A 16,228-nucleotide genomic window follows, 5' to 3' on the forward strand; every position below is an offset into this window, starting at 1 on the left:
ATCACGCTGGGCCTATAGGAGTTTGCAGACATGCTCAGTCGATATACTGGTGTAAACCAAATGTGGTTTGAACATTGCCTTATTTTGCAGGTAGCCAGTATACCCAGGTCCTCATCTTGATGTGTCTTAGCTAGCTGTATCTAGACTCATTCATATACGGCTACACTTTTATTGCTGCCCTGAAGCCATATCAAGGCCGCTTTTCAATTTTTTTCTGCAGTTTGCACAAATACAGTTGTATTGCTATTAGATTTGAAGAGTAAATGCACTGATCATTCACTTTCCACAAGTGATAAGTTTACACCTGCATCCTATAAAAGTCTATTCACAGGGAAAAGTGAGTGAGCTGGAGGGAAATGTGGCACCCCTGCGGGGGATTACCACAGGATCCATAGGTGCAGGGAGAGATGTACACTTGGGCACACACAACACCTTCCACCCCAGGTCTGAGGGGAGGAGTCAGTTTCCAGGGAGACAGCAAAGCGGCAGTTAGTCTAGAGACGGGTGAAGGAGGAGAGACAGAGAGCTGTTGGCTGGGGACGAGTTAAGCCCTGAACTAGGAAACAGGTCTGTGTTGTGAAGCGCCCTAGAGAGAGGGACGGAGGCTAGAAGGAGAAAGAAAGAGATAAAACTATTATCCCTTTAGCTCACCCGGACACCGGAGTCCGAGATTGCTATTAATTCAGGAATAGCACAGATCAGGAGGATCTACTCCCCCTGAAGAAGAAGGGGAAAGAGTTGCCAAACTTGACCAAGTATAGGACCAGGGGCCCAGAAAGAGAATTGGTAGCCCCAAGGAAAGGTCGTCATTGTCAGTTGTGGAGAAGGACCCCAAAGCAAGTGAAGGTGGCAGGTTCAGCTTAAGGCAGGACTGATCCCAAACAACGCGCACATTGTTAGAGGAGGCCTCACAAATCTCCAGAGTGAAAATCTCTACCTGCACCGAAAACCTGGTTACCCTCCTGAACTGTACCTGTTACCGGACATCAGTAAAAGAAAGGTACTGAAACAAAGACTTAATGTGTGTGTGTGCCTACTTTGACATTACTGCCTATAGCGTTCGTACAAGCCGTATGCCGATCACCTCAGCAACTATACACAGCGCTGGTAACCAATTTTACCAGTTACCACAGGAGGCGTCAGGACACAATACTCCCATCATCCTCACCCCCATCCCTTTACTGACGGTCCAGGGCACGGAACTGGGAACTGACCAACCGTGATCCCCACTGAAGTAGCCCATCCATCCCAGTATCCGAGTACCCCTACCCCTGTCGACCGATTCAGAAGCAAAGGGAGAAAGTAATGCTAAAAATGCAGACATAGTGTTAGGTCACGTTCAGTATTTGGTCAGTATTTTCCATCAGTATCTGTAAGCCAAAACCAGGAGAGGGTGATAAATACAGAAGTGGTGACGTGTTTCTATGATACTTTTCCTCTGATTGTTCAACTCCTTGTTTTCACTTACAAATACTGAGGTAAAATACTGACTGAATACTGAATGTGTGAACACGGCCTTATTCCTCATATACACACTCCTTATTTGACATCTCTGATTATTCTCAAAAAAGTTACACCTAAAGGCCTCATTCAGACATTCTTGTTTTTTCTCAGCTGTAATAACACGGACCGTTGTTCATCAATGATTTGGATCCGCGTGTCATCAGTGTTTGGTCAGTTTTTACCATTAGTGATTTTCACTGAAGAAAAAAATAAACTGCAAAGCTTCTCCTACATTTTGCAATATTAATCATGAATAGCACACTGATGCCATCAGTGTGCCATGTGTGAGTTTGAAGGAACTTGTTGACTTGTATGGGTAATTTGGTGCATGACCTATTCAAAATCGGACATATCACCGCGTTTTTTGGACATGTGATCAAACCTCTAGACTATAATGGGTACATGATCTATCTGTGAAGAACATAGAACATGTACATGACTCATAGACATCTGAATGCTCAAATGATATGGAGACCTTTGCTGGTATATGTATCTTTTTTTTTTTTTATAACTATAATTTTTATTAAAGTATACAATATAACAGACATCACATTGCATATTTGCAAAAAAAATAGTTGGAATATAAGCTTTTCTATTTCTAGGAAGACCCTCTTTATCCTAAGGCTGAATACAAATGGAGATGACACTATAGATAAGTTCAGGGTTGAGGCAGGCCCAAAAATCAGGACCATCCTCTCATCTCCCTGAGGCCCTCCTACTGCCAATGAGTACTCTTTCCAACCTTCAGTAACAACAAAAAAGTATTCACTTACATTTTACAAACTAACAGACAAAAAACATAAGACATAAAGGTAAGGGGAGGGTAAAGAAGGAGGTAAGGTTGTGTGAACTAGTGACAGTTATCTTTAGCCCAATCGTAATCCCAAGGGGCCCAGATTGTGTCGAAGAGATCCACTCTATCATTTAATATGGCCGACATATATTCCATCCTCCTAATATCATAAATTCTACTCAACAGTTCCCGAAGGGAAGGGGGGGCTCCCTTCCTCCAGCGAAGGGCTATCAAGCATCTGGCTGCTGTTAGTAGATGGAGCAGCAATTTAGAAGAATTTTTACCCATTCCCTTTGGGGTAACGTTGAGCAGGTATATAAGTGGATAAAGGGGGATATCCGTAAATAATACTCTTTTAAGAAGGGATCTGACCGCCTCCCAAAACCCTGTAATCAATGTGCAGGACCAGAAAATGTGAACCTGAGAAGCTCCCGAGGAGCCACAGCGCCAGCAGACATCCGGAAGACGGGGGTCCATTTTATGCAAAAGTTCCGGAGTGTGATACCAAAACATTATTATTTTGTATTGGTTCTCCTTGTACAATGTACATATGGATGTTTTAGACGCCCTATTCCAGATGGTCTGCCAGCACCGAGGTGAGATATCCCTGTTAAGCATATTCTCCCACCTAACCATGTAGGAGTGCCTGGGAAAGGGACTGTCTTGAGGGACATTAAGGATGCCATATATGTTAGAAATTAGACCCTTAGTTGAAGGACTCCTCCTACATATTATTTCAAATTCAGTTGGTCTAGATACTTTGGCGGTGCCGTAGAGGGTTGAGGCTAGATGTTTAATTTGTAGGTATTGGAAAAATTCCCGATTCGTTATCGAGTATTTTGTTTCGATGCTGTCAAATAATAAGATTTCCAGTGTCTCTCTATCCACAATGTCCGCGTATCTGGAAAGGCCTGCTGATATACAGGGATGTACCACTGCCGGATCTGAACTATTAGGTATTAGAGGCTGATATATGAATGAGACCATTGGTGAGTTTAATGAGGCTAGACCAAAACGTTTCCTACAAGCTGCCCAAATATCCCTAGTAAACTGGATGGAGCCTAAAAGTGGGGTTGTTAGTTTAATGGGATGGGGCGACCATAGTAATGAGTTTGGATGGACAGGAGCCAACCACACTTTCTCTATTTCCGTCCATTTGTTGTACACCCATAGTGATGCCCAAGAAGGTATTCTACATAGGTGGGCAGCCCAGTATTATTTGGTAATATCCGGTACCGACAGGCCACCATTATGTTTGTGTAGTCAAAATTTGTTTAGATATTCTATGACGTTTCTCACACCAGATAAATCTTATAAGGCTAGCCTATAAGGACTTTAGTTCACGCATAGGGACCTTGACTGGGGGGGGTTTCAAAAAAATACATTAGTTTGGGGAGCAGTGACATATTAATTGCTGCTATTCTTCCCATTAGTGAAATTGTTAGCGACTTCCATTTGGTTAATAGGCCCTTAAGTTCTCTAAATAAATGGGGAAAGTTAGATGAGTATAGAGTGCTATAGGAGTGCTGTTAACTCCCAAATATTTGATTGCTTGTTCTTTCCATCTAAATTTGTAATTTAGTTTTAAGATGATCCTCTGTATCTTGTGGAAGATTCAGCAGAAGGGCCTCTGTTTTAGAGGGATTGACCTTGCACCCTGAGAGGTTTCCATATTCTTTCAAGGTCAAAAGGAGGTTGGGCAGTGTGATGTGTGGCTTAGTGAGAGTTAATAATACGTCGTCTGCAAACAACGAGATTTTAAAAATCTTATCTCTTACTGTCACTCTCTCTACATTAGGATTAATGCGACAGCTGCCACTAATGGTTCAATGCAAAGCGCAAAGAGAAAGTGGGACAAGGGGCACCCCTGTTTTGTTCCATTAAGGATTTTAAAACTAGGGGAAGAACAAAGGGGTAATTTAATTGATGCAGAGGGAGATTTATATAGTACTTTTAGCGCTATTAGGAAAGACCCTGAAATCCCCCCCACAGTCTCAAACATGAAGGACCAGTTGAGGCGGTCAAAAGCCTTCTCCGCATCCAAGCTTAGGAGAAGCTCCCCGACCTTGTTTCTATTAACCACCTCTATCAAGTCCACTGCTCTCCTCGTGTTGTCTCCCCCCTGACAAAAGGGGACAAACCCCACCTGGTCCTTGTGAATAAGCTGTGGAATCCATCGGTTCAATCTGTCAGCAAGGAGTCGGGTAAATATTTTCAAGTCCGAGTTAAGAAGTGCAATGGGTCTATAGTTTGAGCAATCTAATAGAATAAGGGTGAGATAGGAGTGGGAGAGAGTATCGGGGATGGGTGATCCTTCCATGAAGAAGTTAATCTGACCATGTGGGGGATTAGCTCCACTCTAAAGGTCTTATAATAAAGCTACGTCAGGCCATCAGGACCTGGAGATTTGCCCAAAGGAAGATCTTTAAGAATTTCCTCCAGTTCCTCCATTGTAATCACTTTATTCATAGAGTCCACTGCCTCTGATGGGAGGACCGGCAGATTAAATTTGGACAGGTAACTCCTCAGAAGCTCCGACCGCCTTCCCTGGTTCAATGGCAGGAGATCTTGGAGGTTATAGAGATTTTTATAAAATATTTTCAAAATAACAGCGGGGTCATACTGAATTGTCCCCTTTTCGTCCCTAAGAGCGGTCCTTCAATTGATTGGCCAAGAGGGTATGGGCTTTGTTGCCCTTCTCATAGTATCTCTGTTTAGAGTATAAGAGCGTCTTTTCAACCTTACGCATAGCGAGGTCTTTCAGCTCCTCTCTTGTGACAATCAGCTTCCTCAGGACCCTCCTAGATGGTGTAGTTGCCAACTTCCTCTCCAAACATTTAACCTGAGAGGTGAGTCTGGCGTGAATAAGATTTGCATTTTTTTTTATCCTAGTCCCCTCACTGATGCAGTGGCCCCTCATAACTGCCTTATGTGCCTCCCAGAGAACCGAGGTAGAAGAGACGGATCCCGTGTTAAGCTGGAAGAATTCTTTTAAGTGCTCTAATATCTGCCTAGTATTAGGGTCCTTTATAAGAAATTCATTTATTGTCCAGTGGCACAACCACACTGACGGAAATGTTTTCAGATCCAAGAGAATTGGAGTATGGTCTAACCACGTAATGGGGTCCATCTCAGCCTCCTTTGACATCATGCTAAGGGCTGAAATATTACCAAAGAAGAAATCTATTCTGGTATGAGTGTTATGGGGGGATGAGTAGAAAGAATAAGCTCTCTCCCCAGGATGAGCAATCCTCCACAAGTCCAACAGCGAGTGGGATCTAATCAACCTCCTGAAATTTTTTTGCCAAGTTAACTAAGTTTTCAGAGGGGGGAGGGAATCCTTTGAGTGTCTATCAAAGGATTCCGAAAAAGGGATGTTAATGTTCCCGCCCACTATCATACACACGTGGTCAAAATTGTTGTTACCCCTTGTTTAATGAAAGAAAAACCCACAATGGTCACAGAAATAACTTGAATCTGACAAAAGTAATAATAAATTAAAAATCTATGAAAATGAACAAATGAAAGTCAGACATTGCTTTTCAACCCTGCTTCCACAGAATTTAAAAAAAAAAAATTAACTCATGAAATAGGCCTGGACAGAAATGATGGTACCCCTGAAAATAATGTGACAAAAGGGACATATTTAATCAAGTTGTGTCCACTAATTAGCATCACAGGTGTCTACAATCTTGTAATCAGTCAGTGGGCCTGTATATAGAGCTACAGATACTCACTGTGCTGTTTGGTGACATGGTGTGTACCACACTCAACATGAACTAGAGGAAGCAAAGGAAAGAGTTGTCTCAGGAAATTAGAAAATTACAGACAAGCATGTTTAAGGTAAAGGTTATAAGACCATCTCCAAGCAGCTTGATGTTCCTGTGACTACAGTTGCACATATTATTCAGAAATTTAAGATCCATGGGACTGTAGCCAACCTCCCTGGACATTGCCGCAGGAGGAAAATTGATGACAAATCAAAGAGATGGATAATACGAATGGTAACAAAAGAGCCCAGGATAACTTCTAAAGAGATTAAAGGTGAACTTCGAGCTCAAGGAACATCAGTGTCAGATTGCACCATCCGTCGTTGTTTGATCCAAAGTGGACTTCATGGGAGACGACCAAGGAGAACACCATTGTTGAAAAAAAATCATAAAAAAGCCAGACTGAAATTTTCCAAACTACATGTTGAGAAGCTACAAAGCTTCTGGGAGAATGTCCTATGGACAGATGAGACAAAAATGGAAGTTTCTGGCAAGGCACATCAGCTCTATGTTCAAAGATGGAAAAATGAAGCATATCAAGAAAAGAACACTGTCCCTACTTTGAAACATGGAGGAGGCTCTGTTATGTTCTGGGTCTGCTTTGCTGCATCTGGCGCAGGGTGTCTTGAATCTGTGCAGGGTACAATGAAATCTCAAGACTATCAAGGGATTCTAGAGAGAAATGTGCTGCCCAGTGTCAGAAAGCTTGGTCTCAGTCACAGGTCATGGGTCTTGCAACAGGATAATGACCCAAAACACACAGCTAAAAACACCCAAGAATGGCTAAGAGGAAAACATTGAACTATTCTGAAGTGGCCTTCTATGAGCCCTGTCCTATTGAGCATCTTTGGAAAAAGCTGAAACTGTTAGAACCCTCCTGTTAGTTTTTTTCTATTTTGTGGTCACGTGACCTCTTGCCTATTTATTCCAGCTCCGCCCTTCTGGCTTTGCTGGACTTCAGTGTTACTTTGACTCTTAATCGAGCCAGGTGCTTTGTACCTATCTCTATAGTTTGCTTGGTCCTTGGACCTCTAAGTATTTTTGTCTGTTGGTCTTTTTGCTCCGCTACAACTTCTGCTAGGAGGTGTCCAATTTTGTCCCAGTCCTTAGTACTTTTAGGGACCCCTCCCTTATATCTATAGGTCTGCGTTCAGACTAGCTGAGGACGAAGGTGGGTCTGTTCACAAGGAACAGGTTGCCCGCTGCATCGTAGGGAATCAGCTTAGTTCTATTGTAGGGACAGTTTTCCTATCTTTCCTTAGTTCTTGTAGCAGATCATAACAGAAACATGTCATCTGGAAAAGGCAACCTTCAAACACGAGACAACTGGAGCAGTTTGCTCATGAGGAGTGGGCCAAAATACTTGTCGAGAGGTGCAGGAGTCTCATTGCCAGTTTGATTGCAGTGATTGCCTCAAAAGGTTGGTTCATCAAAATATTAAGTTAAGAGTACCATCATCTCTGTTTAGGCCTATTTCATGAGTTTTTAATTTTTTAAAAATTCTGTGGAAGCAGGGTTGAAAAGCAATGTCTGACTTTCATTTTTTCATTTTCATAAATTAAAAATCTATTACTTTTGTCAGATTCAAGTTATTTCTGTGACCATTGTGGGTTTTTCTTTCATTAAACGAGGGGTACCAACAATTTTGACCACGTGTGTAGGTGCTACACTCAGACCCCGAAGGAGGGAGAACACTCTCTTTCGGAAACGGATTTGACCTGTATTTGGAGCGTAGATATTGCATAGGATAATTGATTTGCCCCAAGGAGGGCCTCCAATATGATGTACCTGCCATCCGGGTCTATGAGAACTAGTCAGCTGTAGTGGGCAAGTCAAGGAAATCAAGATCGCCACACCACCCTTCTTATTTTTATTAAATATATGCAGTTGGGAATTGTTTGGCTGCAAAATGGAAGGTACCGGATTTATCGTAGTGAGTCTCTTGGAGGAAAACAATTCCCGATCCCTGGGCCTTTAGTTCTCTCAAGGTTATTCTTCTCCTTTTGGGGGAATTAAGTCCCTTAACATTTAAGGATAATAGACTTGTCATATTTGTTTGTTAATGAGTGTTTAGAAGATAATATGACAATGCTACTCACTCTTTTGGAGTGTGCATCATCTGGAATATTCTGTCCCTACTGGAAGGGCAGGTTGTCAACTTCGTTCAAAGATATGCATAGCTGAGCTTGTGAAGAGGGAGAGGGAGGACATGTTAAAACAGAGACAAAGACAACATCGAACATATATGAGTAACATAGTAAGCTGTACAATAAATCCAAAATTCCCAGAAAAATTCCTGGTATGGGATATATCATTTGGCAACTAATGAGCCCACAGGATATCGGCTAGTAAGGTTGCAAGTCACCCTAGCCGTCTCAGTGATGGTAAAACTGAGGAAGACAAAATTAAAGAAGGAGAATCCTCTGTTAAAGAAAATTGAAGGGAGTCCCCGGAGTCACAAAAAAAAAAAGCGTGTGGAACATACACCAGAGCTCCCTACTAAACACCAAAGGCAAATGCCCTGCGGTTAATCCGCAATACTGATTTACGGCAAAAGTCTCATTATTATAGCAAACGAGTGCAGCGGCCAGTACAAAGAAAAAATTGCACACACCCCTTCTGTGGGGCTGAAGGGACCACAGTGTCCTTCGGTGAGAGTCAACGAGGCCTAGAGGGCCAAGGATTATCCAGGTGTCTGCCTTCATCTCGTCCCCGTCCCTGCCCCCCCCCCCCCCCCCACTGCCCTGCCTCTTCCAGATGGTGGAAATGCCTCAGGGGGGTGTGGAGCATCCCAGTCCACGATCTTGGGGAGGGGAATGTTCAAGGTCTCACAAAATGCAGGGAGGTCCCCCACGGTTCGCCAAGTAGACGATACTGCCTCGAGTCTTGCAATCAGGGCAAATGGGAAGCCCCACCTATAAGTGATTCTGTGGTCCAGCAGGATCTGTCAGTGTCTTCTCTTCTGAAGGGTTAGGCGGGAGAGATCTGGAAATATTTGTTTCCTTATACTTTATAACCTTCTGAAGTCTGGCTTTTTTCATTATTTTTTCCTTCAATTCAAAGTCGTGCAGACAACCTATAATGTCTCTTGGATACACCGAAGAGCCCTTTGGCTGTAGGGCTCTGTGTGCTCTGTCCATTTTGATAGAGGTGGTAGGAGGATTCCCTAGTATTGAGTTAAAGATTGTCTGGAGAACAAGTTTAGGGTCCTCTTGATCTTTAGCTTCAGGGATGCCACGCAGCCTGATATTACACCTTCTTACCCCTATTATCTAGGTCTTCCATCTGTGTGTCAAGAGCCTTCACATTCTTTCGCTGTGCAACTATTAGCTGCTGCAGCTCTGCTACATGGGAGCGTGTTGCATCGTGGTCTCTCTCTAGCATATCTGTGCGACCTGCAAGGTGCTGCAAGTCCTGCCTCACACAAGTAATTTTGGATATGCATGCTTCTTTTAGTTCAGAAATCAAGTTTTTAAAGTCATTTTTGGATGGCAATAAAGAGAGGAACTTTTTCCATGTATATGGGGTTAGAGGTGGTCCCTCATCTTCAGATGACTGTGCAGAAGCCCCCCGGGGTGCCGTGGGGCCAGCTCCAGTCGGGGGCCCCCAGTCGGAGGGTCCCCCATGCCCCAGTCAGCAGAGCCTCCCCCTCCTTCCCCAGCCTCATCTGCCAGACGTGAATGGAACAGTGAGTTCCTGTGAGGTGAATCCACCTGAGAGAGTCTTTGTGTCCTATTTTGACCTGTCCCCCCCCCCTCCCTGCTGGTCGGGTCCAGGGCCTCCACCCTGTCATTTACAGGGGTCTGCGTGGCTTTGGACCCATGCTCCTCTCCCTCCTCAGCCTCCTGACAGTCCGCTACCGCTCCTACCTCTCCGTCACGCAGGGCTGGTTTCTCATGTGTGTTACAGGAAGGTGCGGGGCAAGATGGCGCCGAGACTGCCACTCCCGCCGAGTCGATCAAGAGAAAGGCCTCCAGGACCGTTGCAGAAGCTGCTTTATCGGTGCCTGCGGGTACCGCAGACCTGGCTCTCGTGGTCCCATGTCCCGGAGGTATCTGGCAGTTATAGCGATGGTTTTGCCTGTTTTAGGTTGCCGGAGCTCCTCTGCTGCATGTCTTCTTCGGTCGGCATCTGGCCACGCCCCTCTTCTCTTTTTATTTTGTAATTAAATGCATGTATGTTTGGTTAAAAATATTTTTCACCAATTGGTTTTATTCTAATTTTTGCACCGTTTGCCTACTATAGTCTCTGGCCAGCTGGCAGGTGCACACAAATATTGTTACCTTTGAGCTGACCAACTCAACCAGCTTTTTGGAAAGTTTGTGGAGAGTAACTTGTGGGTGGTGTGCTGTTTATACATTATTGGCGCAATGGAAGTGCTTACAAAAGGGTCTGATGTTCTCAATATTAGCAATCTATGACAATCCCACATTTCACTATCCATGTAAGCACATGGATATATACAGACTAGCTAACTAGGCACAACTGACAAATATATGGCTGCTGCATAGAAAATGATCTGCTATAATAGTAATACCTAAAAAACAAAGTGAATAAATTATTATTTTATTCACTCCTGGCAAAACAAACTGCCTGCAGCTGCCACTAGGGGGTGATAACTGCACATAGATTTTACACCTTTACTACTGTATGGGATTAAATAGACGCTGTATTGGCCCTGATCTATTAAGGCTGACAGCACTGTGGGTCAGTAGTTAGCCCTCTAGCCTTGCAGGGCTGGGGTCCCACCAAGGACAACATCTGTGAGGAGTTTGTATGTTTGTGTGTGTTTCCTCCGGGTTCTCTGGTTTCCTCCCACACTCCAAAGACATACTGATAGGGAATGTAGATTATGAGCCACAATAGGGACAGATATGACGATGTATGTAAAGTGCTGTGTAGGTAATGGCGTTATGCTATATGTGAGTAAAATACATAAAACATTTCTGTTGTAATTTACACCACCTTTGTGGCATAAATTATGATGAATTTGTAAACTTTGTCAGTTCTTACACTATTCCGTCCAAACTCTGCTCACTTTTCAAAGAGAAGGCGAAGCTGGCCTTGACTGGCGCAAAAATATCAAACGTAAAATGATATGCCTGTGGAAACAGATGAAGTCATTCAGCACCAAGCACCCTTCTATCGCTGGATCCACAATTATAGCATGCCCAGCCTCAAAGTTTTTAAAGTGTATATGTGTGTGTGAACATGTACAATTGACCAGGCTGGACAATTCATTTATCGTAGACTAAGCTGCTGGAATAAAATTTTCTTGACTCATTGGAGTTGAAGGTTTTTATTGCCACAAACACATTTCAACGCCATACAGGCTTCTTCAACAAGTGACATTTGATTACGATAACAGGGTCTGATAGTTTTAAAGGGGTTCTTTTAACCCCCTTTTAGCCACTTGGATGCCGCTGTCACGATTGACAGCATCATTTGAGAGGTTAATCTGCCCCAATTGATTACAAAACTGGTCTGGGCCAATGCCTCGGGGTGTCAACTGTCATTTACAGCTATTACCCGCGGGATTTTTGCCTGCTGGGGGGGGGGGGGGGGCGTTGTTTACTTATTTCTCACCACTGTTTTAAAACAGTGATGAGGAATAAGACCCCTTAAGGGATCCCTCCCATCAAAGATTTAATCCTCTTAATATATTGCAATCATCATATTATACTAGCACTGTGTACTTACAATTGCTCATTTTGCCTTTCTACCCAGTTAATTCTTCTGTTTTCCATTAGGTTTATGACATCACTGACTAGCTAAATCCTTCTCTGCTCAATATAGAAACAGGAAGTTTTTTTTCCCTGCATGAGTCACCTCCCTCTTCAACCCCTGACCCACCTGTTCCGCTCCTCCCCCCTGACAGAATTTGATCCAAGTGACATTAGCATAATCGACGGCCTTGTGAATGGGCCCTAAAACTGAGTGTGCTATGTTACTGCAGTATTGATGAACATAGAAAATGAGAGTGGTAGTCTTAGTATGTGAATACACAGAATATACAGATTCAAGTGATGGAGGAAGATAGAGATAGGAGAAGATTGGGAGCTGCAGAGTCTGTGAGACTTTGAAATGATTGATGCGTGATATACTGCAATATAGTAATCACACCAATTTTTCTATCATCTTTAAAACACTAAAAACCATGATGGCAGTACCCTCGATCCTATTTTTCCTTCTAAGGCTATGTGCCCACGATGCAGAAATGAAGCAGAAAATTTCCGCTTCATTTCTGCATGTCCTTGCCCTGAAAAAAGCGTGCGGAATTTGACACTCTTTTTTCGCGCATTTTGGACATGCGGAATTGCCTTGCGTTTTCTAATGGACAAATAATGGACATGCTGTGGAATTTTCCGCACATCAAAAACGAAAATTCCGCAGCATGGGCATTGAAATTGCAGATTTACATTGGGGACCATGGGAGAAGGATTACCAAGCGTTTTACAAGCATTTACGCTGCAAAAATTCCGCAGCAAAAACGCTTGTAAAACGCATCGTGGGCACGGACCCTAAAGAAGATTACGAAATCAAGGCTAGTCTGTCTGAGAAGTTGTGCTTCCTGGCTTGTGCAACTGTCAACGAGCCTTAAGTGATATCCTTTTAAATTTTGTTTTGTAAAGTGTGCCTGTAACAAAAATTTTACTTTTTTCTTTGCATACTTGTTTTAATAGTCCAATTTTCACTAGTGCATGTCATACCAATACAGTGCCCTGTGAGACATGTACTTACCAAGAAATTCTTGTTGTATCTTTTATAGAAAAGGAAGGTTGTATTCCCCCCCCCCCCCCCAAAAAAAAAAATTCTTTAGAAAAAAATTAAAGAACTTGTACTATTTGCATACCTATTTCTTGGATGCTTTACTGGGTCACACAGGAACCATGGGTTTTATGCTACCACCTGGAGGTTGACACTGAGAATACATCTTAGAAAAAAAAAAAAAGCTGACTTCTCCCCAGCAGGCTATTCTTGGCCAGCCAACACCCAGCTATTCAGTTTAGCTTAGTGTGGGGAGCACTGGTGCATCTCATTCAAGTCATAAGGCAGGTCATTCAGACTATCTAATTTTCAGTGCCTGGTAAGCTCAGAATTATTCACATTGAGTTCAGAACTCCCGGACTTTTTTGCAAATGCCCCCAGGCACCACCCATAGCATCCAGATAGATTTTTTCTAACCGGCAGTACTGTTGGTCCGCAGTATGGAAGGCTTCAAGCCTTTCTGATTAGGTTGATATGACTAGGATTAGGGAGCAAACGCAGCTCTCCTATGATGTTATCCTCCTTCTTAATTTTTGCAGACCTGTCTTGAGCCAGGATTATCTCTGAGGGGCCAGGCCTTGGCGATCCTTGTCCATCAGAACTTGACTTTCAGGCTATATGTCAGGACTGCCTGCCTAAGTAGAGTGAACTTGGGGCCACCGTATTAACCTCACTGGACCTGGGGATCTCAATTTGGTCTTGGATGCCCTCAGACCTATCATTTCCACCTGATCAGAATATCTCTTCATTTTGCCTTTCCTATGTAGACCGTGTACCAGGGTAGTCTCTCTCAGAATACAGCGGGCCGAGGACAAAGAACACAACCAGGCAATTTGATAAGAAACTAATTTTTACTAACAACAAAAACAGTGTTACCCCGGAAACGTAAGAAAGAAACACAGATAAATATCACACACACCTAGCCCAGATCAGCGTCTGCGTTTCCATTTTCACTTCCTGGCGGGAATTTGATACGGTAGTTAAACTGAGTCAGCCGCGCCATCCACCTCTGTTCTAGTGCCCCTAGTTTGGCATTTTCCAGGTGAGCCAACGGATTATTGTCAGTCATTACTACCACTTCAGCCTTCGTTGGGTACTCTGCAAATCAGACGGTCATAGCCCAAACCAAAGCCAGTAGCTCTAGCCTGAATAAACTATAGTTTGCGGGATTACGCTCTGTCTCTCTTAGGGAATGGCTTCCATAGGCCATCACTCTCTCTCGGCCATCCTGTACCTGTGATAACACTGCTCCCAGACCATGCAGGCTTCCGTCTGTGTAGAGCAGGAATGGAATATCAACCTGGGCGTAAGCCAGAATTGGAGAGCTGGTTAGGGCAGCTTTCACTTCCTCAAATGCCTTCTGCTGTTGAAGACCCTACTGAATGGGACGATTCTTGGGCCCTCGAGATGTGCCTCTCAGTAGCTCGTTCAAAGTACCAACCAGATGGGCGAACTTTGGGACAAACCGTCGGTAATATCCCGCAAGTCCCAAAAAGGCTCTCATCTCTCGCAATGTTCTCGGCTGAGGCCACTTCTGGACAGCCTCCACCTTACTGGCAGCTGGCTGCACTCCTTCAGGAGTGACCACATGACCCAGGTATTCTATATGGTCTTGGAACAATTGGCATTTCTTGAGCTTGATCTTCGAAGACGCTGCAGGACTTGTCGTAGTTTCTGCAGATGATCCTTGAATGATGTCCCGAACACCACCACATCATCTAGGAAGATCAACACGGACTTGAAGTTCAGGTCACCCAGGCAATGTTCCATTAGCCGCTGAAATGTCCCAGGTGCATTTGACAGACCAAATGGCATTCTGTTGAACTCATAGAGTCCCATCGGGAGTATGAACACCGTCTTCGCCTTGTCTTTCTCTGTTACTGGAACTTGCCAGTATCCACTGGCCAAATCCAGGGTGGAGAAGTACTTAGCCCGACCCAGAGCGGACAGTGATTCTTCGATCCGGGGGGAGGGGATAGGCGTCATGTACTGTGTGAGCATTCAGTTTTCTATAATCGACACAGAAGCGGAGGGACCCATCCTTCTTACGTACCAATACCACTGGTGCCGCCCAAGGACTCTGGCTCTCTCGTATGACTTGGTTGTCCAACATGCTGGCCACCATATCCTTTACTTCTTGGTACACTTTTGAGGGAATCTGACGGTAGCGTTCCCAGACCGGAGGAGTATTACCTGTTCGAATCTCATGCTGTATGGTAGAGGAGCATCCAAAATCTTCCCCATGGGGAGAGAAGGCCTCCTGAAATTCCCATAGGTTATCTTCCAGAAGCCTCTGCTGAACAGGGGGCTGGTGTCTTCCGATCCACCCCCATCTGATCCATTATGATTTGGCCGTTCCACTCAGCAGTCGGGTTTTCTTTTCTGGCCACTTCAACAGCATAGGTCCAGGCTTAATCCCGATTGGGCTGGAGACTGAATCCTGTTCTTCAGAGTATCTTTCCATTAGGCACATAGACTTCAGCCAGCATCGTACCCACAGGTATAGTGACTTCGCTATCCAGCACGTTAATGCAACGGATGGGCACACATCCATCTTTCACAGTTGCTAGCTCACGGGCTACTAAAGGTCTTGTCTGGGATTCTTCCTTGTATACCGACTCAATCAGCACCTCTACTCCCTTCAGCCTCCGATAGGTTCCCACAGGTAACATCAGCAGTTGTTCTCTTTGGTGCAATCACCACTGGACTTCGTGAAGATACTCTGACCAAACCAACGGGACGACCAGATGAGGCACTCTTCTGAAAGCTGCAACTTCTCACCACCTGCTGCAGGACCTTCTGGGTTGGCCAGTGGGTTGTTGTATGTTGCCAGTACCGCGGACTTTCCTTAGCAAACAGACGGTGATCCAGATCCTGTAATGTGTTCATTCCCAAGGTCGCGTCCATTCCCCTCCTTGGGGGGTGGTCCACCAGCACCACTCCTTTTGTGCTGATGTCTTGACCACATAGCTTCACTCTCATCCACACAATTCCCTTCACGAGCAGCTGGCCATTGTTTGCTGCTGTAAGACGAATAATGCTCCCATCTTCGGGCTCCATCATATCACCAAAAAAACTCTCAAAGACCTCTAGGGGCATAATTGTGCATTCAGACCCAGTGTCCACTAAACACCTCACTTTCTGTCCTTCAACATCAGCCTCTAGCACCGGACTGCATGAATACAAATCATGTTCTCCCCATTGTGGGCTTTGCAAATCAGAGGCCGCTGCAGGGCACCTAGCTACTGCAGCGGTTGGTAGTTTAAAGCTGACGCCGTCATCTCGAGGCCAGTCCCAACAATAGGGTCCCTGGCAAGGTGGCCAAATCGCTGACAATTTCTGCAGAAGGACCTCCTGAGTCTCTGAGCACCAGACGTGTTTCCTCCATTTGACC

The sequence above is a fragment of the Phyllobates terribilis genome, unplaced genomic scaffold (assembly GCF_046119375.1).
Source record: "Phyllobates terribilis strain yellow unplaced genomic scaffold, ASM4611937v1 Scaffold_1__5_contigs__length_1240528914, whole genome shotgun sequence".
Classification (NCBI taxonomy): Eukaryota; Metazoa; Chordata; class Amphibia; order Anura; family Dendrobatidae; genus Phyllobates; species Phyllobates terribilis.